This window comes from Podarcis filfolensis, assembly GCF_964270895.1.
Source record: "Podarcis filfolensis genome assembly, chromosome: 2".
Taxonomy (NCBI): domain Eukaryota; kingdom Metazoa; phylum Chordata; class Lepidosauria; order Squamata; family Lacertidae; genus Podarcis; species Podarcis filfolensis.
In genome coordinates this window covers 23,285,123-23,311,327 of record NC_139605.1, presented here as the reverse complement: position 1 = coordinate 23,311,327, position 26,205 = coordinate 23,285,123, and the positions used below count along the sequence as shown (strand labels likewise).

General features: G+C 41.1%; 1 protein-coding gene and 1 long non-coding RNA gene across 7 annotated transcripts in view; both read right to left on the bottom strand.

The window, feature by feature from the left end:
* PTPRG (protein tyrosine phosphatase receptor type G) overlaps positions 1–26,205 on the bottom strand; it is a 538,241-nt gene that overhangs the window by 352,860 nt on the left and 159,176 nt on the right. The gene's annotated exons all lie outside the window — the stretch shown is intronic.
* Positions 975–7,487, bottom strand: LOC310752679. The gene is made up of 3 exons (XR_014543004.1): positions 5,485–7,487; positions 3,031–4,244; positions 975–2,757 (listed from the first exon to the last, which is right to left on the bottom strand). It is a non-coding gene; the product is annotated as an uncharacterized lncRNA (long non-coding RNA).

Here is a 26,205-nt window from a genome sequence, read left to right as displayed (position 1 = left end):
GATGTAAAAATAGGGTAGGTCCCTTCATGCACATGTGGTGGTAATTTCTGAAGATAAGAGAATTCTGGGATACAATATATAATGAACTCAAAAAGATCTTCAAACTGTCCTTAAAATAAAAACCTGAAACCTTTCTGTTAGGCATTATGTCCATGGAAATACAGAAAAACCTCAGAACCCTGTTTATGTATGCAACCACAGCGACTAGGATTTTAATAGCTAAAAAGTGGAAAAGTGATCTGATCCCCACAAAAACTGATTGGCAAGTGAAAATGATAGAATACCTTGAGCTTATGAAAATGACTGGGAGAATAAGAGGAAAATCAAATCAGAAAGTTATTAAAGACTGGATAATATTCAAAGAATATCTTAAAAAATACTGTGATAATGCAATGCTCCTGACAGACTCAGATTGAATCTTGAAGGGTAAGGAAACCTTAACAGCAAAAATTTATTTTGATAAGTAATGGAAAAGAATAATAATAATGAAGTGCGTATAGAATAAGAGAGTGTAAAAAGTACAATGAGGTGAGTCGGAAGTTAGTATGTGTAATGTTGCTGTGATTGCTGTCTCTGCACAGTAATGAGCAGTGCAGGAACTGTGGAGCTTGGCACTATTGAGATAATACAAGGCAAAGCTTTGACCTGTTGCAGCGCAAGACACCCGATACAGTCAAGATCAGGGTTCCTGTTCTAGGAGTATCAGTGCAGGCATGGTCACTTCTCCCCAGCTGCCAGCTGATCAGGCGGTTGTTGTGCCACTGAAGAGGCAACATGGGTTGCCCATGTGTGCCTTAAAGCAACAGAGACCTAAGAATCCTAATTTGCAGATACTGAGGAATTGAGGCCATGGAAAGGTCAGGATGGAGCAGGTAGTGGATATTCTCCTGTGAGTCAGTGATCACAAAATTAGAGACTTTCCTAACCTTTCTTGAAATCAGTCAGTCTGAGACATCCACAGCACAGCGCTGTATAAAAATTTAGATCAAAATAAAGTAACTATTAATATTGCTACTATTATTGGCGGGGGGGAATAAGGAGCATTGATCTAGAAAAGGAAGCTCAATGCAAATTTATATCAAATTATCCCCGAGTCATAGGACATCAGTCAAATCAGCATATTTCTAATTTTCTCAGTGGCTATAGTGAACAAAGCTATCCTGTAGATGACAAAAAAAAAGTCTAAAATGGGATAGTAGAAAAGTCATGGAACCACAGAAAAGGAAGGGGTCAACATATCCTAGCCCATGCCACTGAGAAGCAGTGTGGCACAATGGTTAGAGTGCTGGGCTGCTACCTGAGAGACTTAGAATTCAAATCCCCACTCAGCCTTGCAGTTCACTGGGTGACCTTGAGCCACTCACTGTCTCTCAACCTAAGCATATCAGCTGGGAAAATAAAACAGGGAAGGGAGAACTATGTACGCCATCTTGGGCTCCTTGGAAGAAAGTAGGGATATAAAAATAAAGAATACATAATGAAATGGGATGCCCATACATCCACCAATGTCTCACAAATCAGCCCACATAATCCAGATATCGCAAATGCCATGTAATCAGAGAACAGATCCAATAGTTCCAGACGTGGCAAGGAAGCAAACCAGACAAACTAAAAACAGATGCTCAACTTATGGGTTCAGAGGCAGATATTGTGGGTAAATGGGAGAATGGTTTTAGGGCGAAGGCCCCTGTACTATAACAGTTGCAATGACCCCAGTGCTTGTGGTTCCCATGATTGTAGACATCACTCTCAGACTAACACCATTTTAAAGAGCGTCTGATGAAAAATGGAATGGCACTATTTTTAGAACGTTTGGTTTTGTTTTTAAATTGTGTTCCCAAGCACTGCGCAAGGTCAGAGATAAAATAAGTGGCGCATCCATGCAAAGCATGCAAGTTCTGAGAACGTAATAAAATAAGAAAACAGAGGCATTAAGAAATAAATATCCCACTCCTTCAAACTTTTTTATATGTATTTCTCCTTATTTGACCCAATAAATTCAGTGATATATAACCTGAACCATATATTTATACAGTCAAGGTTAGCTCAAAAGACACATTTTGTCTGCTATAAAAAAAACAACTCGCCTACAATTGGTTTCAGTGGGACCAGAAGCAATAATACAACTGAACCACGCAGCCAATAAGAAGGTGCCAAGGCAGCGTTTTGCCACAATTCCCCAGACCTCTATTCTGTAGAACTGTGACATTCTAAGTAAGAAGATTCAATTAAACTGATTCTTTTAGCTTTTTCGCCTGGCACTACATGAACCCTCTCAATTCTTATCAGCGTAAACCAGATATTTATTATAACAATAAGGACATTTTTAGTCTAACTGTTTCACATTCACAGAAGGCCTCAGATATTAAACAAGATCGTTTACTTTCCTAGAATGCCATTTGAAGACGCACATGGAGAAAATGTTAGGTGTTAAAAGGTTAAGTTCCATTAATGTCAGTGGGTTTTACTTGCTTGCGGTCCCCCCCCCCTCCCCTGCCAACCATTTCTGCTCAAAAAACCTTTATATATACGTTGGCCCAACTAATTCCATAGGCAGAAGAAGGAACTAACACAGAGGCAACATTTCTTTGTCAAAATTCTCCTCTGCCTCCTTGCTTGGACTTTGGTGAATGTCTGCCCCACGTGGGGTTCAAGTTTCCCCAAACTGGTTGACATAATTGACTAATCTATGTGGCAACGTATTAGGAAAAGCTATGCAAATCTAGTGACATACAGTGGTACCTCGGGATACATACGCTTCACGTTACAGACTCCGCTAACCCAGAAATAGCACTTTGCTTCAAGATGAGAACAAAAATCGTGCTCTGGCGGCGCAGCAGCAGCAGGAGGCCCCATTAGCTAAAGTGGTGCTTCAGGTTAAGAACAATTTCAGGTTAAGAACGGACCTCCGGAACGAATTAAATACTTAACCTGAGGTACCACTGTATTGGGGAAGGATTAAGCAACCGCTACCCTGCTGGTTTTCGACTCAAAACTCTCTCTCTCTCTCTCACACACACACACACACACACAAACCCTTCTGCTTTGCATAGGAAAGGGGTAGAATTTGATTCTGTCCACATTACAAGGCAAACCTAATTCACACTTTCTGAAACAATATGTGTCCGGAAACTTTGAAATTTGCACTTCTCCAAATGCATTGGGAGTTGCATGGTGGAAACGGGAATCAGCCAAAGTCATCTCCCTGCCTCCTCTAACCAACTGGATTTCACCCACTGTTAAATTATTGACTAATCTTTGGAGGTACAGTGCTTAGAATCACAAATTGGATTCCACCCGTTATGTTGAATTGTTGACTAAATTTAAACTTTCAGGTACAGCCAAAGAGTGTGTGCCAAAAACTTCCATTATAAAATCTGAAATCATTAGTCGCAGCTGGGTGTTTTCATAATAGAAATATTATCTATTTCCATCCTGTATAAATTTGGGAAAAACTGTGGCTTCCTGTTCTAGGGTGTTGTCCAAAAATCTCCTAAACAGAAGTCTGTAAAGATAATCTTTTGGGTTTTGTTTGAAGAGAAATGCTTGGAATATTTCCCATTACAGAAGGAAATGGACTTGTCTGAACTGTAGCCCTCTTTATTCCTCAAAGGATCTAAACAACCAAAACAACTTAAAATTTGTTTTCTTTTAGGAAGTGCCATAAAACTAAATGACAGGGTTTTTTTTTTAATCTAGATGCAATAAATTAGCTTTAAGTGTACTGCCTGCATTGAATAAAACTTGTTTAAATCAGAGCTGAAATGAAGCAATTAGTTTATTATATAGTTGTAAAGGAAAGTCCTGTTTTAAATAAAACAATGAATATTTCCAGAATAACAACTAAATCTTCAGCGATAAAATCACACTTTTGTTTTATATGCACAGAATACAAATGCTTTTCCCATGGTTTGAAGGAAAGCACAACACACGAAAGAAGTCTGCTAGACGGGAGAATTGTTTCATGTTTGCCGCAGCTCAGTCTCCCCCCACCCCTAACTGTGATATATTATTGGACTGTTTTCAAACCGTTTCCTCTGCCTGGTTTGACAAACATATGTTACCAAAGGGAACTGCAGAAGAACTGGGTACGTAGCAAATGAATGACAGGAGGCATCTAAAGCTCTGGATATTAGGGTTGTCTGCTTCATCACGTATGGCTGACAGCTAATTTTGCAGTGCGGCCTTCTCCAACCTATACTATGCCGGCTGCGGCTGATGAGAGGGCACAAGGTTGGGGAAGCCTGTTGTAAATGAATGTACAGGCTGAGCAGTTCCTTTTCGCACCAAGAGTAGCTTGACAGGTTAAGTAGCCAGCTATACCAACAAAGGCAATTTTGGGTATCAGACGAGTCCGTTCTGGTGAGGGTACCTGAACGAACAGGGCAAAATGAGGAGCATCGATGGGACCAAGGGCAGAATCCACTGAGGGCAGGCAAATAGGGATAAGGGTGTGCTGGCGCTGTGGTCTAAACCACTGAGCCTAGGGCTTGCCAATCAGAAGGTCAGCGGTTCGAATCCCCGCAACAGGGTGAGCTCCCGTTGCTCGGTACCTGCTCCTGCCAACCTAGCAGTTCGAAAGCACGTCAAAGTGCAAGTAGATAAATAGGTACCGCTCCTGCAGGAAGGTAAACAGTGTTTCCGTGCGCTGCTCTGGTTCGCCAGAAGCGGCTTGGTCATGCTGGCCACATGACCAGCTCCCTCGGCCTATAAAGCGAGATGAGCACCGCAACCCCAGAGTCGTCCGTGATTGGACCTATAAAGGTCAGGGGTACCTTTACCTTTTAAACATCAGCAAGTATGGGGCTGGTTAGCACCTGGGAAATTACCTGGGGCCTCTACAGACACTGCCTTGAGTTTCAGGGCTTTTTGCAGCCAGAACTCAGTGGAACTCAGTTACGGCACCTCTCAGGTAGCTGCCACTGCCATTATAAGAGAACAAGGGAGGCGTTCATGCTGAGTTCTAGAACCTTTTTCTAGAAGAATAGCACTGGGTAGAAGTATAAACTAAGGAGAGGCCTGCAGGACCAAGTAAGGAACAGAAACGTCCTAATAGTAAGAGCTGCTTGGCAGTAAGAGACTGTAAGTAAGTAAGTAAGTAAGTAAGTAAGTAAGTAAGTAAGTAAGTATTGGCAGTAAGTAAGAAGCTGTCTGAGGAGTTGGCGGGCTCTCCTTCACAGGAGATATTTAAGCAAGACAGGGAACCTTAGGTCTGATGCTGCACTGAGCAGGGAATTGGACTCCATCATGGATGGGAAACCCTGCATCCTTTCAAAAGTTGTTGGACTACAGCTCAAATCATCCCTGAGAATTCATAGTGCTGACTGGGACTGGTAGGAGTTGGAGTCCATCACTAGCAGGAGTGCCGCTCGTTTCCAAAGTATGCTTTCAGGCTACCTGAGTTTATGCGAACAAACAGCAGCAGGAAAGACAAGCAGGACCCATAATTTGCACACCTCCCCTTGGCATGATAGGCAGAAGGACTTCACAAGTGGGGAAGATGCTACAGGTGTAGAACCCAATCATGATAGGGACGTGTTAAGCCATAGGATGTGACTGGGCCAAGGTCACTCAGTGAAGTGAGCTTAATGGCCAATAAGGTTTAGAATCTAGATTTCCTGGTCCAATCCAACACTCCAACCACAATCAACCTGGATTTTTACATCAACCCATGCTCTAAGAGGCACACAAGAATGTTGACTATGTTTACATCCTGGCCTCCCTACAACCCTCTTCCTAGATTCTCTCTCTCTCTCTCTCTCTCTCTCTCTCTCTCACACACACACACACACACACAGAGAGAGAGAGAGAGAGAGAGAGAGAGAATAACCTAAGCAATTTTCAACTCTTATTTTTTGCAACTGTAGGGGAAGAATATCAGTAAACAAAACCAAGTGACTAATATTTCAGATTTTTGGGCAATCTCATGGGGAGAGAGGCCATTAAAAAAGGGACTGTTGAAATCAAAGAGACAGCAGGAACCTGTTCATTCATCTTCTGCATTCCCTGCTATGGCAAGATTGTTCCCAAGGGCTTATTTTCAAGTACTTTAAGATCTTAGAAAAATTAGTTAACTCTACAATTATATGCTAAATCTACTGAGAAGCCGTGATAAGTTTGTTGTTTTTTCCCTTTCCTAAACACTATGAACACACAAAACACCCACAAATTTGATTGCAGTCAACTCAAAATTCACTGCTAAGGGACAAGACAAGCTAAAAAGGCTTACAGTAGGCCCTGGAGGGAAGAGATAATGTTGGGAATTTTTGGATTTTATTTCTCTCCCCTCCCCATTTTTTATTTGCTTTAACCAAGTAGTAATCACTCTTTCAATAGTAAATCAAATCAAATTCCATAAGGCAATCCAAAGAAGATGGCAAAACACCACTATTCCCAAAAGGTTTAAATTAATATTTAAATATTTAAAGGAATTAATTTGAACTCCAGACCTTCAGGCAGATGCTCTGAATTACACTGGTATCATAAGAACACCAACTCCCCCTTGTTCCCTGGAAATACTTTGGAGGCGCATTCAGTTTTGTGTCTCTTGTTCCAAATTAGCCATGCCTCTCCCTCTTGAGAGTCCCATGGACTGCAAGAAGATCAAACCTATCCATTCTGAAGGAAATCAGCCCTGAGTGCTCACTGGAAGGACAGATCCAGAAATTGAGGCTCCAATACTTTGGCCACCTCATGAGAAGAGAAGACTCCCTGGGAAAGACCCTAATGTTAGGAAAGATTGAGGGCACAAGGAGAAGGGGACGACAGAGGACAAGATGGTTGGACAGTGTTCTCGAAGCTACCAGCATGAGTTTGACCAAACTGCGGGAGGCAGTGGAAGACAGGAGTGCCTGGAGTGCTCTGGTCCATGGGGTCACAACTAAACACGACTAAACAACAACAACAACAACAACTCCCTCCGCCCACCTTCAATTAATGAAGTGTGATTCTCTCACTCTGTACACCAGGCAACAACGGAATGCAGCCCTTTTGACATCTGAGGAAGTATCTGTTTCTTGGTTGATTTGACACCAACAACAGGGTTAGTTCTGGAGCTTTCGACAGTATCTGCCAAGTGACTAAATGATGGGAAGAACTTTGGTGGGCATTACTGCCAAATGTTTTGAATGGCTGTTGACCTGACAGCTCAAAAAGAGGTTATAGAAGTGGGAAACAGGGCTTTAACTACAAGAAGCAAATGCTCTCTAGGCTATTGAGAAGAAACAACAAGAATTCCAGGGTAGCAGCACACAACCAGTACTTCTGTTAGGCCTTTTATCAAATGCATTTGTCATGGTAATTATTATTCTTCTGTCCCTGTCTTCCAGGTTTCTGATTTGACATTCATATGCCATTGTGTGTATTTGGGCAGTGAACCTCCCAGTCCTAAGCAAGCTTAAGTTCTTTCGCTGTAATCCTTCCTGCAAACATTGTCACTGAACGGACTAGCATCATTCTAAAGAGCCATTTTACCTATAGCACACCAGCAGAACTGTGCTGGCAGAAAGCTGCAGCACTGACAAGCTTATGGCTCTCTGACTAGTGTACCTCTGTAAAACATGCATTTGCAAATTATCTGTTGCACTGCATTTTAAATTTTTAGGTGTTCACTTTAAAAAAACAAACCTGAGTTGAACACAGGAACATACTGGATTATTTTGATTACATTGGAAGACGCTAGGTATAAAATAAATGCTCAGAGGTAGAAAATGCACTGTATTATATCAATAAAACTATCTATCATCTATCTATCTATCATCTATCTATCATCTATCTATCTATCTATCTATCTATATCTCTATCTATCTATCTATCTATCTATCATCATCATCTATCTATCTATCATCTATCTACCTACCTACCTACCTACCTACCTACCTACCTACTTACCTACATAGTTTCTCTCTCTTTCTCTCTCTCTCTTCCCAGTGCTTTTTTCTGGGTGGACGCAGGCGTACGCATACCAGTAAACATTTTGTGAATCTAAATTGGGTCTCATTGAGGGACAGTATTTCAATATGAGTAGGAAAATGAGAGTACCCCTAAACATTTTTTAAAAGAAAAAAAGCTGTATCTATACAGTGGTACCTCAGGTACCTCAGGTATGTTCAGGTTACATACGCTTTAGATTACAGACTCCGCTAACCCAGAAATAGTACCTCGGGTTAAGAACTTTGCTTCAGGATGAGAACAGAAATCATGCTCCGGCGGCACGGCAGCAGCAGGAGGCCCCATTAGCTAAAGTGGTGCTTCAGGTTAAGAACAGTTTCAGGTTAAGAACGGGCCTCCAGAACCAATTAAGTACTTAACCTGAGGTACCACTGTATCTATATCTATATCTAATCTATATATTAGATAGATATAGATGATAGATAGATATAGATAGATAGATATCCTCTCATCAAAACCACAACAGAACTGCAACAGATGTGAATAGAAAGCTAAACCCTTTCCCATTGCCCTCATGCCAGAGCCCTGATCAAAATCACTGTCGTAATGACTTCTACAATGGGACGCGGGTGGCGCTGTAGGTAAAACCTCAGTGCCTAGGACTTGCCGATCGTAAGGTCGACGGTTCGAATCCCCGCGGCGGGGTGAGCTCCCGTCGTTCGGTCCCAGCTCCTGCCCACCTAGCAGTTCGAAAGCACCCCCAAGTGCAAGTAGATAAATAGGTACTGCTTTATAGCGGGAAGGTAAACGGCGTTTCCGTGTGCGGCACTGGTGCTGGCTCGCCAGATGCAGCTTTGTCACGCTGGCCACGTGACCTGGAAGTGTCTTCGGACGGCGCCAGCTCCCGGCCTCTTGAGCGAGATGAGCGCGCAACCCTAGAGTCGGACACGACTGGCCCGTACGGGCAGGGGTACCTTTACCTTTTAATGACTTCTACAGCTATAACTGTCATCAAAATTATTGCCGTTAATTTCCGCTTAGTGCCAAAATAGGTATCTAAGTGGTTTACAAGTATAAAAATAAGTATGATTGTATATTGGAATAACACTCTGAGATCATTATAATGCTGGCACATTTTACTTTTTCATGCCGGTATAACAATCGAAAGACTCAAATCTGTACAATCACTAATTGTTTTCCTGCTGTTTTAAATTCTGCAATCATAGTAACACTATTTAACAATATGGATGTTTATTTTGCTCCTTCCATTCAATACAAGAACCAAGTGCAGCACATTTTGTTTGCATTTTCAGTTTGGTTTCCTCCATCCTTGCGTTATACTTGAGGGAGTTCTAATAAGAAGTTAAGGAGGAAGCCGTTCCCTACACAAAATGCCTTAGGTTAGTTCGATGCCCCATTAGGCCATTTAATAGCTTCTTGTCTGCAAGTTTTTCTGTGTGTGCAGAAATCAGGGGGAATAATGGATGGAAGCCAAAATGTTATTAGCACCCCTCTGGATTTAACCCATTAATCTGTATACCTTCCAAAATGCCAAGCCTGTGTAAAACACGATTTCTGCTAATTACGATCACCGTAACAAAAACCAATATTTTATTAGTTGCTCAAAACAGCCCCAATAAATATTGAAGCTAGAGCTAGATATATATAGCAGTTTGCAAGACATTTTTATTAGAAGGATATGAATTAACTTTGTTTAAAGCTTTAAGATTTCACACTGTCTTAACCCAGTCCCGGGCTTCCCTTATTATGCATGCAAGCAGCAATTAATTTTTTCTTTTCCTTGATATTCACAGTAAAAAAAAAAAAATCTTGTTGGTTTTAATTGCACTCTAAACTCTTGTGTGCACTTCATTCAAGGTTTCACTAGCAGAGAGCTTCTCATGCTTCTGTCCTTAATTGACTTGCTTGGAAAATTGTTTCTGAACATCAAAGCGGGGATGGGAAGAGATGATTTCAAACCTAAGAAAACCTGTGTTAATGCCTGCAAAATATTCTTCCCTCCCTCCCTCCCTCCACACCACATAAAGGCACAGTACCAGTAGCTCCTACATTTGGTTATCATGTCACCCTTGGGTCTTCTGTATCTTATCCTAGGTCAACAGATGCCCCCAGTATGAACTCACAAGCAGATTAATTAATAATCTCCACTTTACTCAAACAGCCCATCTGTGGGTTCCAACCTTTTCCTTCCTTGGCTGTCTTCTTTTTTTAAGCCTCTGCTAAAAAGTATAATGGGAGATGGGGAAGGGGGAGAACAGGAAGGTTTGCCATCACAGTAACTTCTGAAAGTTACTGGATCAGCAGCAGATAGGAATATAGGAACCAGCCTTCTACTAAGACAGAAAGCGAAGATGCCAGTATTTGAACCTATGATGTTCTATATGCAAAGCAGATGTGCTACCAAAATGATATTGCCATTTCCCAACAATATATAAAACTAGATTTTTTTTTTAGAGGATCAATGAATTGATGCTCCTAATTTATGCCCACTGAGAACTTCAGTACTACCTGCTATACTGTATAAGCAAAGTTGTTTACGGATCACGCTTTAGAACTTGCTCTCAAAAAATCGATTTCCTTGCAAAAGAGGCTGTTTCCTCAGGAACAAGCATTCCAAATTAAAATATTTAGGGATGTGTGCACTTCAAAGGCTGGCCCACATTAAGGACTGATTAGATTGTCATTACATCTACAGATTTCTTACCCACCATTATTTCTTTCTGCCCATATTCCAAAAGCAATAATTGAAATACGGTGGTACCTCGGGTTATGGACACTTCAGGTTACAGACTCCCCTAACCCAGAAATAGTACCTCGGGTTAAGAACTTTGCTTCAGGATGAGAACAGAAATTGCACGGTGGCAGCGCAGCAGGCCCCATTAGCTAAAATTCTTCAGGTTAAGAACAGTTTCAGGTTAAGAACAGACCTCCGGAATGAATTAAGTACGTAACCAGAGGTACCACTGTATATATACTATTTTGGTTAAAAAGAAACACAATGTTCCTTGCCCGTCTAATGGCAATCTGAGAACAGATAAAACACTTTTGATTAGTGAACACTTTGCATATGATTTTAGGGACAGAAATAGCCATGTTTGAATACAGCACAAGAGGGTTTCTGAAATTACTTCTACAGTATTTACTTGTTTGTAGCTTTAAAATAGTAATCTAAGATACACATGCAGGGCACTTGTTGAAGACATTTCGTTAAACTAGCAATATAAAGCCTAGAAAAACTACAATGCTAATTATTTATAAGCAGACCTAGCGGTACATGGGCCAGCTGCAGATAAAGAGCTATTTGCCATGCACCAAGCAAATACAGTCGTATCTCGGAAGTAAACGCCTTTTGACTCAAATGTTTTGGCTCCCAAACGCTGCAAACCCAGAAGTGAGTGTTCCAGTTTGCAACCCTTCTTTGGAACCCGAACAGCCAATCGGAAGCCGCGCCTTGGTTTCCAAACATTTTGGAAGTTGAACGGACTTCTGGAACGGATTCTATTCGATTTCCGAGGTACGACTGTACATCCCTCTTCTCCCAGGCCTTTGGCTAATTAAAAAGCTATGACCATTTAAACTGTGTCTGTCTGTTACTTTGTTATTTTTTGTGTTTTCATATTGTAAACAGCTCTGCAGTCCTCTGATGAAGGGTGTTACAGAAAATTAATAAATAAATAAAATTTTGTCTGCATGTTCATTATTGCTGCAATCTAGCATCTTAGGTGGAAAAGCAGGACTACCCTGCAATGGCAATTTTCAGTTCCAAGCTTGAGAAAACTTTGCACTTTCTTGTACCACAGAACAAACTGCAGCTAACTACACCCTGGACAGGTGACAGGTGGATAATACCAGGGTTCGAAATCCGCCAGGCGCATTTTGCATCTGTCGGCCATCTGCAACCAAGTGACGATTCCCAGGCACCACAATGGCACCTGATGTCTCCACCATCTTGAGGTGCATGTCTGGGGATCCTTGGATCTTGCCTGTTTTCACACACTAACAACACATCCTGTGGAATTCTATCTGTGGTATTTTATCTGCACAATCAGAACGAATTTCGGGAACCAAAAAGTTGCATTGAAAAATACGACTTCCGAGCCATCTGGCCCCAAAATGGCAACTAGACATTCCATTTTTGTGACTGTAACCCTGGTTTAAGGAGACATTTGGCACCTAGCTTATATATCTAAGTTTCTAACACTGGAGAACACAGATTACAAACCCTTCAACATTTCATAGTTGGGAGTAGATACTACACTTCTTCACACCAGGGATCACTGGCCAAGAGTGCACATACATGCACATTCCACTGGTGTACATTACTAAAGGCTGCTTTTGTGAATAGGTCTTCGTTGCTCTTCATCTAGAACGGTGATTTATTCTAAATTCTGACCTACATATAAGAAAATAAAGTATAAAACTCTTCAAAAACCAAACCACATGTCATCTAAAAAACACAAAAGGAATCTAGTTGGTGCACAAACATTTACACTTTATATTAGAGGTTTTATAATGCAAAATGTTTTAAAAGTCTGGCAACAGTGAGAAACAGCATGTTATTTTTTTGGAAACGGCAGGTGAGAATTAACTCCAAATGAGTTTGCTAAATACTCTTTAAAAAAAAAACAGAAACAAAGCCATAAATATGAACTATTAATATCATTTTTGTGGGCTAAGTTTTTTTATTCAGTCTCAGTTCTCCGGGACCCTTAGAATATGTCACTAAAACAACAATTATATTGTGCTTGGTGTTGTGTATTGAGTCAAAGGATTTTATATCTGTATTATTATTGTCTGTATTTGCATTAGGGTAAAGTAACTGCCTTTTGGTTCCAGAGGGTACAGCTACTATTGGTTCATTTAAGCTGCTGTATTTGGATCCTCTGTCTTATTGGTTTCCTCCAAAAGGCAGGACTGTGATTGCCTGATATTGTTCCCTCCAAAGTGTATCCTTCCTAGATAGTTCCCTGTCCCTATAAATGTAGCTCTCCCCTCCTCAGTTCTCAGTCTTGTTTGCTTTAATAAAGAAGTGTTACTACAGAACTGTCTCCAGCATATTATGTCAAGAGAGCTGAAATCACAAACCCCACGTCACAACACTTATTCACAAAGAAAGACCAAGAGAATAGGTAGGTCTGGTCAGCATATCAATCTAAACATACATATAAAGTAAACGAATTTATTTATGTATGTATGTATGTATGTATGTATGTATGTATGTTGCCCTTCATCAATTAAGATCCCAGGGCAGTTTACTAAATAGTCACTTAAAACAATAAAGTCCAATATAGAACAAAAACTGTGACCATTATAAACACTATGCATTCATTTAAATAAATGAAGTGTAAAACTATTAAATCACTAACAGAACAGACTTTGTAACTGCAGATGGCCTCAAAGAGGTCAATTTCCTCAAAGGCCTGGGTGACAAGATACATCTTTAAATGATATCAGAAGCTCCACAGTGAGGGTGCCCAAGGGGAATGAATTTCATAAGTAGGCTGCTACCGGCCAAAAAGTTTGGAAGGGACATAAGTTCAGCAGCAGAACATCTAATTGGCATGCAGAAGGTCACTGGGTTCAATCACTGGCATGTTCAGTGCCTGTTTTTTTAATGAGTGTTGACAAAAGAGAGGTAGATGGACCAATGATTTGACTTGATTGCAAGGCATCACCTGTTCCATATTCTGCAGCACCACAGAATAGCCCACACCCATTGGCCAGGCCATGACAAAGACTCCCCCTGAAGCTCACTGGAACCAGGCGGGCTGAAATATTGAGTACAACAGAGAGCTAGAGTGTAGGGGTATGTGTGTGTGTAAGCTGAATCCATGCCACAGATATCTACAATGCTTTTAAATTTGGCAATGATAAGATACGCTGGACTCTACTAAAACATTGAGCCGGTTCAGATAGTCAGATCAGGCCACCCACCTTCATCACTGAACGCCATCTGTCTGAAACTGGTCAACCTCCCATTTTTATTTTCGTTTCCAAACTCTTAGGACATGCTGTTTATTCTCAGTGCCTCAGGTCTCTCAGTTCCTCCCCTGGTGCCCTGTAATCTGGCACCTATACACTCTGTTGAAAGTGTCCCTTTCTCATTACCAAATACCAGATCACAGAAATTTGCTTCTAAATACGAATGAATAATGCAGCTGTAGCCAGGAGGCCTATTAATCAGAATGACCTAAGAACAGTAGTACTGTAATGGTTCGAGTTCGTTCACACACAATTAGTATTCAACTGCTCTGAGGCAATTAATGGGACACGGCCTCACTGAAAATGGAAGCTGTCGGGTTTATATTTATACATGGTAGAACTAGGTTCACATATTACTAGCGAAGGGTTCTGTTGGCAGGTACGAACTCTGCATTGCTGTTACACATTTGCAAAATTATGGCAATGCTTCATGTTTTCCACTACTTCAGGACAGAAGCTGATTCAGCTTAAATTGATGTTTTATGCCTTACATTACCACACGTGCATAAGTGACACTATGTTTTATTATCATGATGTGTTGTTCCTGTTTTTTACAGTCCAAATAAAAAAAGAGGGGAAAGATAGGAGATGAGAGTCATGGGACACATGAAATGGGTGAAAATGAGCACTGGGTTTTGCCCCTTCAATTTCTAAAGATTGATCTCAGCCTCTCAGAATTTCAGAAAATGACCTTGATTATCCAAATGTCACATAGCATCAAATTAGTTAAGATAATAGGAATTGTGGACAATCAACACAATTTTCAATGCAATTAGCCGATGTCAAGGAATATGACCCTGTTTCAGATAACAGGGGTGTTTGAATAATTGAGGTTGGAGAAATCGAATGGCACTGCCTCACCACTTTTCCTTCCAGAATACAGTAAAGGGTGCTTACTGAAAAGCTCTTACCACAGAGACATTCACAAGATCAAAAGAAGGTAGATGTCATCTATTTCAAATTTTGAAAAGAACAATTAAAAGGATTCTAAACAAAGCTGCAAAAACACTACTTAGATTTGCTCAAACCTCAAATGCTTCTTGTTGTGGTGGAAGAAACGAACAAGCAGACAATGTGAGGTTCTTAAGAAAGAATCTAGGTAGATCGTGCTAAATTGTCTCAACTGGGAGCTCAGATTTAGATTAAATGACACTTGTATCTGAAGCAAGAGGAATTTGATAGGTTTGATCCAGTATTGACTGACTACAACAGCCTCAGCTCAATTAGACTTCCCTAATTGGCCTACCCTAATCAGTGAGCACCTGGTATACAGAAAGAGCTTTGCCAATTGGGTTGGACAAGGAAGTTTTCCTGGGAGACGCAACATGGCAGGTTGCTCACCGTTTTCTTGAACTCCACATGATTGCTTACTGCTGAAAAAAGAGAAAACAGTGGAAAGGAAACTGATGGAGCCAAAGGTCCATCCCACCAAGTTCTGTTCCTTTCTTGTTTATTTTATGAATTTCCTCACATGAATGAATGCTGTAGTTCAGAGGTTTTGAAAACCTGTAATAGCAAAACTAGTGGGCCTAAAATCCTATTGATGTATTTGAAGAATGTGTGTAGACACAGTGTGTGCCAATCCTATCAACACCCCATTCCCGACTTTGTGATGTTCCCCAGATTTGTTGAAGCAAATAACTTTTCAAGCAGTCAGTAACATTTCAAAGTCACTATTTTCTGCAATCAGTCAGTGTCATTTTACAAATCATCACTATAGAAAAATCAGAAGTCACTCAATTGTGTGGTGTGCTTTGTAATACAGTGGTACTGCCAGTTGCGAACAGGATCTGCTCCGGAGGACCAGCCGCATCCCGAGGAATTCGCAACCAGAGGACCGCTTCTGTGCATGCGCATGATGTGGTCTAGCGCTTCTGAGCATGCACGCAGCGCAGTTTAGCGCTTCTGCGCATGTGGCAGATGATGACAATAATATTGAATGTTTGCCACACCAGTAGCATAGCCGTGCTAATCCCATTGTGCCGTTTACAAGGTAATAATCCACTTCCCTCATGGAAATAAACAGCTAGGATGAGCAAAGGACTAAGTTATTGGCTTGTAAAACAGCAGGATGACAGCATTGTTATATAAATTAATGGCATTCAGCATTCTTCACAACAGTCGCATGTCCCCCCACGAGCATTAAGGATGCATTTTGCATTCTCACTTACCTCACTGCAGGGGTGAAGAAGAAAGGGGGCAGAAGGCTAGAGGTGAGCAATTTATTTGGTACTGATGGACACGGTTCTGGAATTCTAGAAAGATGGCATGTGAGATGTTGTCGATTTCTGACTGAGCATCAAAAGGATGGACGCATAATGGTAAGGAGATTTGGAGGACTTCATCTAGTATTGTAGTAGAGAAGGAAAACAGGGGAGCCCAGCTCTGGTACTTTTTCTACAGCAGGAGCAATGGCATCAACGATTGGACCTATTAAGCTTGTGGGGGTGGAGTAAGGTTGTTGGAGGACGGTTTGACCTTTGTTAGATAGTCTATGATCAGACATTGACAGGCTCAAGGTGAACTAGTCAGTCATCCTAATCACTAGTGATTGTGACTGTCAGCTGATTCTAATAAAATGAGAACATAGGAATATAGGGAGGTGCCTTATACTGAGTCAGACCAACGGTCCATAGCTAAGTATCATCAACACTGACTGGCAGTGGATCTTCAGGGTTCCAGACAAGGGAGTCTTTCCCAGCCCTATCAGGAGATGCTGGAGGCTGAACCATTTGGCATCCAAAGCATGCGGTCTACCACTGAACTACCACCCTTCCCTATACCCTGCTAGGGAATGTGTATATAGTCAGCTGCCTGTCTTTTTTGTATTTTTTATATTTTTGCTAAGGATTCTCTAGGGCAGCCTTTCTCAACTTTGGCTCCCGATATGTTGTTGGACAACAACTCTCACCATCCCTGGCCACTGGTGCTGCTAGCTAAGGATGATGGAAATTGTAGTCTGACATCATCTGGGGACCCAAGTTTGAGAAAAGCTGCTTTAGGAGGTATAGCTTACATGACAAGATCCTGCACTTCAAAACTTACCACTACAGCACTGACCAAATCTAGAACTGAATAAGGAGAATTCAGTGCCTTTCAAGAGCCTAGCAACTACATCATGGCTTTTATAGCCCAATCCTGCCCAGGTCACTGAATTAAGCTTAACTTTGTGCCATTCAATGGCAGCCTTCGATACACCTCTTTCTTTTCTTAATAAAGTTAAAGTGCATCAAAGAACCTTGGGCTTTTCTGCCTTTTCTTTGTTTCAATGCTAGGTGAGCTTCTTTTTTTGTAAGAAAAGTTATCTTTTTTCTGCTGTTATTCATTTGTGCATTCCATCTCATTTATCAATTTAAGAAATTGAAGCTTTACAAAGGAATCACTGAAACAGTCAACAAATCAGTCCAGGCATTGCTAAGACATTGTAAACAATTCCTCGGCTGATAAATTTGCTATGACAATATTGGCAGCAATTTGATTCAAACAGTAGCAAAGTCAGCTCCGAATCACTGCAACTAAGGACAGAAAAAGAACCTTTTCTGATATAGTAACCCATGAAAAAGCTTGACTTTGTGTGCGCTGCAAGCACATGAGCATCATAACGCAAGGTCAAGATATTTTCCCTGGTGGGGTGGCTTGAGTCAGTGATTAATATAAGTGAAGCATGACAAATAGCCATCACTCTACAACTTCAGCAACCAAGGGCCTGTGCAGGTTTGCTTGTAGGAATGCAAAGGTCATTCATTAGTCAGGGTGAACAAACATGTGGCAGATTTGTGATAAATAACAGTCATTACAGAATTACAATGCACACGGGGCATTCCTGCTCCATGAATGTGAGCGTGATATTAGCTGTATTCCACCTTTAGCAGAGCTTGGAAAAACATCTCATTTATACAGCCTGCCTTTTAAGAACAAAACGGAAGAGCCCTGTTTCATCACAGGCACATCCAGTTCTCACAATCTAGTTACCACAATGGCCAACCAGACACCTTGTGGGATCTGTTTCAGTTTATATGCTATCGAGACTTGGGTATGGGTTTATGAGCGCGCGCACACACACACATGTATAATCATATTCAATTCTTACTGGGAAAAGCAGAGAGTGCGCTTTATCAAGATTGCCTTTCTTCTCCCAATACAGTGGTACCTTGGTTTACGAACTTAATCCGTTCCAGAAGTCCATTCTTAAACCAAAGCGTTCTTAAACCACGGCCTGTTTTCCCATAGCAGCGGGGGACTCAATTTACAAATGGAACACACTCAACAGGAAGCGAAACATGTTCTGCTTCCAAGGCAAAGTTCACAAACCAAAACACCTGCTTCTGGGTTTGCATCGTTCTTAATCCAAGTTGTTCATAATCTAAGCTGTTCTTAAACCAATGTACCACTGTATGTGTATGTGTTACCCAACCCACCCACCCACAGGGTAAGCAAGAAAAATACTTGGGAGGAATGCCGCAAAACTGAGTGTCAGGAGCTGAGAAGCTCACCTTAAAAGGCCAGCAGGATGCCGGATAGGTTGAAACACATGTTACGAGGAGGAAGGGACACTGGGCTATTTTCAATGCCATTCTAACACCCTTTCTAATGGATTCTTCTGCTTTAAGGTGGCAATTCAGAACAACTGGAAGCAAACTGATTATACAGTGGTACCTCGGGTTAAGAACTTAATTCGTTCTGGAGGTCTGTTCTTAACCTGAAACTGTTCTTAACCTGAGGTACCACTTTAGCAAATGGGGCCTCCCGCTGCCGCCGCACCACTGCTGCATGATTTCTGTTCTCATCCTGAAGCAAAGTTCTTAACCCGAGGTACTATTTCTGGGTTAGCGGAGTCTGTAACCTGAAGCGTCTGTAACCCGAGGTACCACTGTATTATACTGCTATCTGGCTTTGTGAAATACACAACAGCAACTGTCAACAAGACTTGCTGGAGGTTAGAGATATTCAGTTCTGCATATCCTACATCATGCCTAAGTAAGGACAAGTGCTGTGATAATGCAAAGTAGTTAGACGAGCAATAAAAAACAATGAAGTTTGTTGCGACACCTTGACGACTAACAAATTTATTATGGCAAATAATATGATTGCTTTACTGGACTACAATACACTTGATCAGATTATGCAGACTTCAAGATATCAAGGCATAGTTGTGGGGCAGGGGGAGATTGTAAACAGTGAGGTCAGAGGGAAATGAAGTGCACAAAGTATACAGATAGAGATAATTATGTAATTACTGTAATAGCAGCTATTTATAAGCAGTTGTAGCTGCCCTGACATTGGTAAACTAACTGACACACATAGTGTGATTTTTAAATAAAAGTTGTGTTTCATTCAAGTATGTATTCGGGAAGGGGGGACTGTATGCATCCAATAACAGAGATTGTAACGTAATCCATGAAAACGCCGTGTGCTATAATAAATTTGTTGGTCTTTAAAATGCCGAAGGGCTATTGTCTTTGCAGCAACAAATTTAACACAACTACCCCTCTGAACACAAACCATAAAGTGACAGATATAGCAGCCACATTAACTTTGAAGGGGTCTGTGAAGGTTCAAACACTGATGAAAAACAGCACCCTGTCCTTTTGCAAATTCCATTTTTTAAGGGCAAAGTTTGCTGAGCAGATTCCTTTAACAGAAAGATACTGTCAACCAACAACCTTTAGAAACCTAGTGTCACTATCAGCTAGCTCATTTGAATAACAACAGAGCCACTGTTGTATAGATGGAAGTTCTGAACAGGCCCTATAAATCTGTTTTAGGGTCTTCTCTAACTAGATGTTGTTTGGATTTCTTTCAAAATGGTTTAAGGCATTATGGCCTAATGGAAACGAGAACACGCACAAGCACTTAAAAAACTTTATGATGCTAAGCTACATGGGATGGGATTATCTCACAATAATGTGACTATCTGCAACTCAACACTTGATGAACTGTGTAGGGCCACCATTTGCAAAAGATGACAACACTGTAATTGAGCCTCAGTATGAAGATTGATCATTTGGTCATGTTCCATCTAATGGACCAAAGATTGTTGCTGGCTCCACTGTTTATAAGTAGAGCGTCAGCAGCTTGTCACTTGGGAGAAGGACGTTTTCCTTGACTAGCAAATGACGCTTAGACATTCTAATATCAAGAATTTCAAGGTTGCCCAACTACCTCACAGAATGCATGGGGCTGTGAAAGACAGTAGCAGCCACCCAGTAAGGATGCCCTGGCCTGTGCAGGATTAACATTCTAGCTGCTTAAAAAGCCAGGAGAATCAACCACAGAATGGCACTTGCTTGCTTTCATAAAGTATGGTATCTAGCTTTGATGAAATGAAACGATACACAAACTGAAAGTCCTCCGGGGGATTTTAGAAACAGATGTGTTTATTTATTACATGGTATTCATTTATGACATATGTCAACAAAGAAGAACAACACAATCAACAACCCGCCTCTCATTCCACTAGAAGTTGGAATATATGACTTTTATTTTACTCTCTGTATACTTTTTACATATATGCATTGCTGAATTCCCATATTATCCTTCTGACTTTTTTATTGAGGCAGCCTTATCTGTGGTATTACATCAAGTCACTGTTCTTGTCATTCACATTTTGTCTCCACTGTACATTTACTCCTTTGTGTCTTGAATTACTTCAACATCCCCATATGTTGCATATTCCTGAGTTGCCAGGGGTTGGACCAGATGATCCTCAGGGTCCCTTCCAACTCTACAATTCTATGTCGACTTTTTTGGGTTGGGATGGGGCGTAGGGATTTATTTCTTTCCCTTAGGTTTTAAGGTTGAATGCAATACTACTAATATGTATTCCCTCACTACGAGAAGCCAAGTTACAGGGAACCAGGCAGAGGACCTTCTCGGTAGTGGCACCTGCCCTGTGGAACGTCCTCCCACCAGATGTCAAAGAGAACAACAACTACCAAATTTTTGGAAGCCATCTGAAAGCAGCCCTGTTTAGGGAAGCTTTTAATGTTTGATGGGCTACTGTATTTTAATATTTTGTTGGAAGCCGCCCAGAGTGGCTGGGGAAACTCAGCCAGATGGGTGGGGTATAAATAATTTGTTGTTGTTGTTGTTGTTGTTGTTGTTGTTGTTGTTGTTGTTGTATCCCAATATATTCCCTTCAGTTAAACTTGAAGGCTGATTTATTCAAAGAATCACATTGTCATCATTCCATGGTGAAATTTGGGGGGGGGGGGGGAGACTTGTGCAGGAGAGGCAGCAATGCGATTTGGCTCCCCGTCTCAAATTCAGCTTAGACAAACTGGAAGGGAAGCAGGGTGATAAAGCAGAGGCATATGACAGGAAGAAGTCCACCATGCTCTATAAGATTGTTGCTTCATTTTATATTTGCCAGCAACCTAAACACTGGTCTTATCTGGATTATAACACAAATCCATCATGAGACAAAGGAGCCACACAGATATCTCCTAATAATTCATAATTTGGAACCGGTTCTACTCAACTGAATTAACATCTGCAAAGTTATAAGACATATTTTGCCACCTTAAAAAAGTCTCCACAGATACCAAACAATTCATGCAGAAGATTCCATCAAAAGATGGATTTCCTTGCCTGCATGTATCTTCAGTGCTATTTTAAGACACTCACATACTGTGTATCATATCCTTCAAGAATTGTCAGATTAAAAATAGGGGCACTTACTTCCATTATCTGGAAAAGTAGTGGGGGATAAAGAACAAATGATGTGAACAAGCCACTTCCATGTGCACTCAGAAGTAAATCCTACTGAGTTCAATCAGGCTTATTCCCAGGTAAATGGGGACAGGATTGCAATCTTAGCCACTAAAGAATTCTGGAGACATTGGTATGTGCATTTTGCCTCTACCTAGAAAGCAGGTTTCACATTCCATTTCTTACAGAGATACTATTTCATTGTGTTATTTAAACAGAAAGCATTCCTTCTAGGTTTTTGTGTAACTTGGTACTTAAAAGGTGCCTAATTAATAGTCCTTTAGAGACTTTTTGATATTCTAAGCCTTGGAATGTTTTTCACATGTTAGTTTGTGTGTATCTGTTTGTTTTGGGGTGTGTGGAATCTAGTTTTTAATTTTGAGCTACAGACATAAAAGAAAAGAAATAAGTACTGTACTTTGTAGGGACAGATTTGAGTATTTTGGAATGCTGATGTTCTCTAGAATAGCTCCCACGCTGATTAAAAAGAAATGGACCTTGTGAATTTTTTCCCATAAATACCCACTATTCTCAGAAAGAAGTGAATAAAGCAATATGGTTCCACATTTTAAAATTCACCGCGTATTAGGAAATAGGTGTGGTTGCAAAATTTGATTGAGGCTGTAATCCTATACACATTTACTATGGAGAAACAGTCACAGAAGTCAGTGGGTTTTACTCCTGCATAACATGTTCAGAATTGTGCTGTTAGTCTCTGCTACACTGAGAGAAAACAGCCCAGAATTTGCATCAGTGTCATGCTACTGAATACCACCTAGGGAGTTATCCATCTACCAGAGTATTTTCTTTAGAAAGCAATTCGCTCTTTCAAATGTGAATACATCTTGTGCCAAAAATATGCTACTAACCTGGGCAAGTTGTCACTGTGAAACATGAAATTTATATTTGCCAAGAATTCTTTTTTTAACCATCTTATAAAAATATGAGACAGAAATCGAGAGAAAATAGTGTTGCATGTTTCATGTTGCATGCTGAACACCAGTTGTCAGGGAACTGCCATCGGAACTAGAGGAGGAGGCGAGGCTCCACAGCGATGCTGGAGAGGGGCCAAGCAGGGAGAGAGGCAGGTCTCCGGCTGGGGAAGAAAATCAGCGCAACACCAGGGATAGAGGGGGGCCGATGGGGGAAGCAGAGAGCAGGCTCCTGGACTCTTCACAGGAGACCAGCGAGGAGAGCACAGGTCCTCCGCTGCCCACACCCACCCTGTGCAGAAGACTTCCGCGCAGGGAGAGTAGGCGGCGACTTGGCGTCAAAGAACTTTTATGCTGGAAGAGGTTCAAGAAACGCCCAGTGACGGATTCTGCTAGCGACTGAACAGCCACGGAGTGGATGGCTGTCCAGAGAGAAACGGTTTAACCAGGCAACCTAGCCCAGAGCGGTGGTAACTTACGCACAAGCAACCCCTAAAGCCATTACACCAGTGAAGCGTTTTTCCTACCAGAAAAGGGTCAGTATGAAAAGGCCATCAAATATTTTGCCACATGAGGGGTTATAAAGAAAGGGGAAGTTATAGTAGTTGGAAACGTACTCTTTGTCTAAAATTAAGATCAAAGTCTCTGCTCCATTAGACCTAACAGCATAAGTGAAATACAGAATACCCTGAAGGACACTGCTCCTGAACTATCTCTTTTCCCTTAAATATATGATTTATATTTCTTGTCTGGTTTGTCTTTGAAAAGATGCGAAGCTTTCCTTGGAGGATACACAGAATCTTTCCTCTTTTTTCAAAGCTACTATTTTTCATTACAAGGCACAGATTTTCCCCCTTTAAAAAGAAACACAAAAAACTAAAATGTATAGCCATCGGTAAAGTTTAATTCTTCCTTCCTTTATACTTATTCCACCACTGCCTGTTTAAAAGAAATGGGATGCAAATTACATCCAATACAAACGTGATTTTTTAGAAACTCTTTTAGATCCCATAAACACAAGCTCTCCTATTAAAATGGAAGTGTAAGGAGTTATTAAAATATAATTTATGAATTTATGACACTCAGATTAGCAGCTAGACTGGTGACCAGGAGTGGCTGCCAAGACCATATAACACCGGTCCTAAAGGATCTTTACTGGTTCCCAGTGCGTTTCCGAGCACAATTCAAAGTGTAGGTGCTGACCTTTAAAGCCGTAAATGGCCTCGGCCCAGTATACCTGAAGGAGCGTCTCCACCCGCATCACTCAACCCGGACATTGAGGTCCAGCTCCGAGGGTCTTCTGGCGGTTCCCTCATTGCGAAAAGCGAGGTTACAGGGAACCAGGCAGAGGGCCTTCTCGGTAGTGGCACCCTCCCTGTGGAACACCCTCCCTTCAGATGTCAAGGAGATAAATAACGATACAACTTTTAGAAGATACCTGAAGGCAGCCCTGTTGTGGGAAGTTTATAATGTTTGATTTTTTCAATGTTTTAATATATGCTGTTAAGTCACCCAGAGTGGCTAGGGAAACTTGGACTTCAAACAAAGGATGCTTTCTAATAGAAGGCTGTTCTCTGATAACCCTTCAAAACAGAGGGTTGTCCTCTCTAAAGTAGGACAGTTGGCCACCCTAGTTTCACAAAATTCAGGTATCTATGTCCCTCTTGATTGCAGAACAATATAATTTGAACCACAAAAAATAGTACAGATTATCTTCAATTCCTTTGTCATTCTGTTGCTCTAAAAGGTCATTTTATTTTATTTTTTTTAATAAATGTTTATTAGAGTTTTACAAAACATAAAAATCAAACACTACATATACCAACACAAAACAACAACAACAAAAAATTCATACATAATACAGAAAAAGAAAAAAGAAAAAAGAAAAAGAAATCCACTTTTAACTTCCAAAATTTCATATTCCTCTTTCCTGACCTCCTCACATCTCCCTTTTTTGTGTTCCTCTTTAATCCGTCAGATTCAGCAAATTCTAACCCTCTTTCAAATTTCATTTATAATTATAGGCTCCCACTTATAAAGACTCTAGTTTCCCCTCTTTTTTGAATCCTTTTTTTTCCTACCTCCTTTAACCATATTCCAAATGCCATGTTACCTTTACATCCCACATCATTTTAACATTCAAACAGTTTACAATGTAAACATTGTAAACTGTTTAAAAGGTCATTTTATTAAGAAGAAATTGTGGTTGGAAAAAACAAGGAAATGCTAAACCACCTTCTGCAATTCCCTGTAGCATCGGTAGAGGTAAAGGACCCCTGACAGTTAAGACCAGTCGCGAACAACTCTGGGGTTGCGGCGCTTATCTCGCTTTACTGGCTGAGGTAGCCGACGTTTGTCCACAGACAGTTTTGCTGGGTCATGTGGCCAGCATGACTAAGCCGCTTCTGGCGAAACCAGAGCAGCACACGGAAATCCCGTTTACCTTCTCGCCAGAACAGTACCTATTTATCTACTTGCACTTTGACATGCTTTCGAACTGCTAGGAGGCAGCAACAATTATTCTGTGTTTCCTGTGCTATTCATTTAAAACATGCTGAAACCTCATTACAGGTCTTAAAAATAAAGCACATCTCTTATGCACTTAAAAAAAAAAAAGTAAATCACAGCATGACGTACATTCGCAAACTTATAATTTTTGTGATAGTATTCTTGTAGCTGCTGTTTTCCCTCGCATCATCAAAGCAATATCTCCTCCTCCAAGAGAGAGTCTCGTTCTCACAAACAGTGTATGAGATCATTGAATATGTGACTGAACCTTCAGGCTAAAAGCTAAGGGGTTCACAGGATGGAATGCTCTCCAATAAAGAAAGGGAATTTCTAGCTTTAAAAAATAGCAAATTGAGGAGAAAACTAACCTAGAATCATTCTCCCTTGGGGATTACACATCCCATCTATGTAAGGCCACACACGGTGCTCACGAGGAGTGACTGCGTGCTAATGGGATTCATCACGAAAAAAAGACCATGCTCGGTGTCTGAACATTAGCAGCAGGGCTAGCCTGGCAACACAACTTTGGATACCGCCCCACTCCTTGCTCTATGTGTGGACCCCCTTACCGTATGTGCTGTGTGAGTTGTTGACGTCTGGTGAGAGTAAACAGGATACATGAGTATACTGAAATATGTGAGTGTATCTCAGGCAATATGCTTCTCCCCTCGAAAAGGCACACAACTATGTCTGCCATCACTTGTCTCCATTTCAATAGACATAAGAAGGAAGCCGGCATTACATTCATGGTATTTTCAAAATAAAGCATGCAGTCACCATGTTGCTGTAATATTAGCGCTCCTTAATGCATTTCCCGCAAGGCTTGTCTCCTAGCCATCTAAAACGGCCTGTATTTCACATTCTGGGCTGTACAGACTGTGGGTGGGGAGACTAAAAAAAAAAAGCCAACCTTTTCCAAAAGGCATATTTTTCAAGTTTGTGGGGAGCTGCAAGTCAAAATGTCTGTGAGTCAAAGCATTTCTCCTGCACTTTTCTTGTTGTTCACATGAACCTCTCCCTGTTCTCTATCAGAGGATTAGCCAAATGGCCACAAGGGGAAATTAACTGCAGCGCCACAGCGAAAGCTGCACAGCGTGAGTTTCCTCCGGTGGGGCACAGATAGCAGGAGCTACTGTAGCACAGATTTCTGATACCGGGGGGC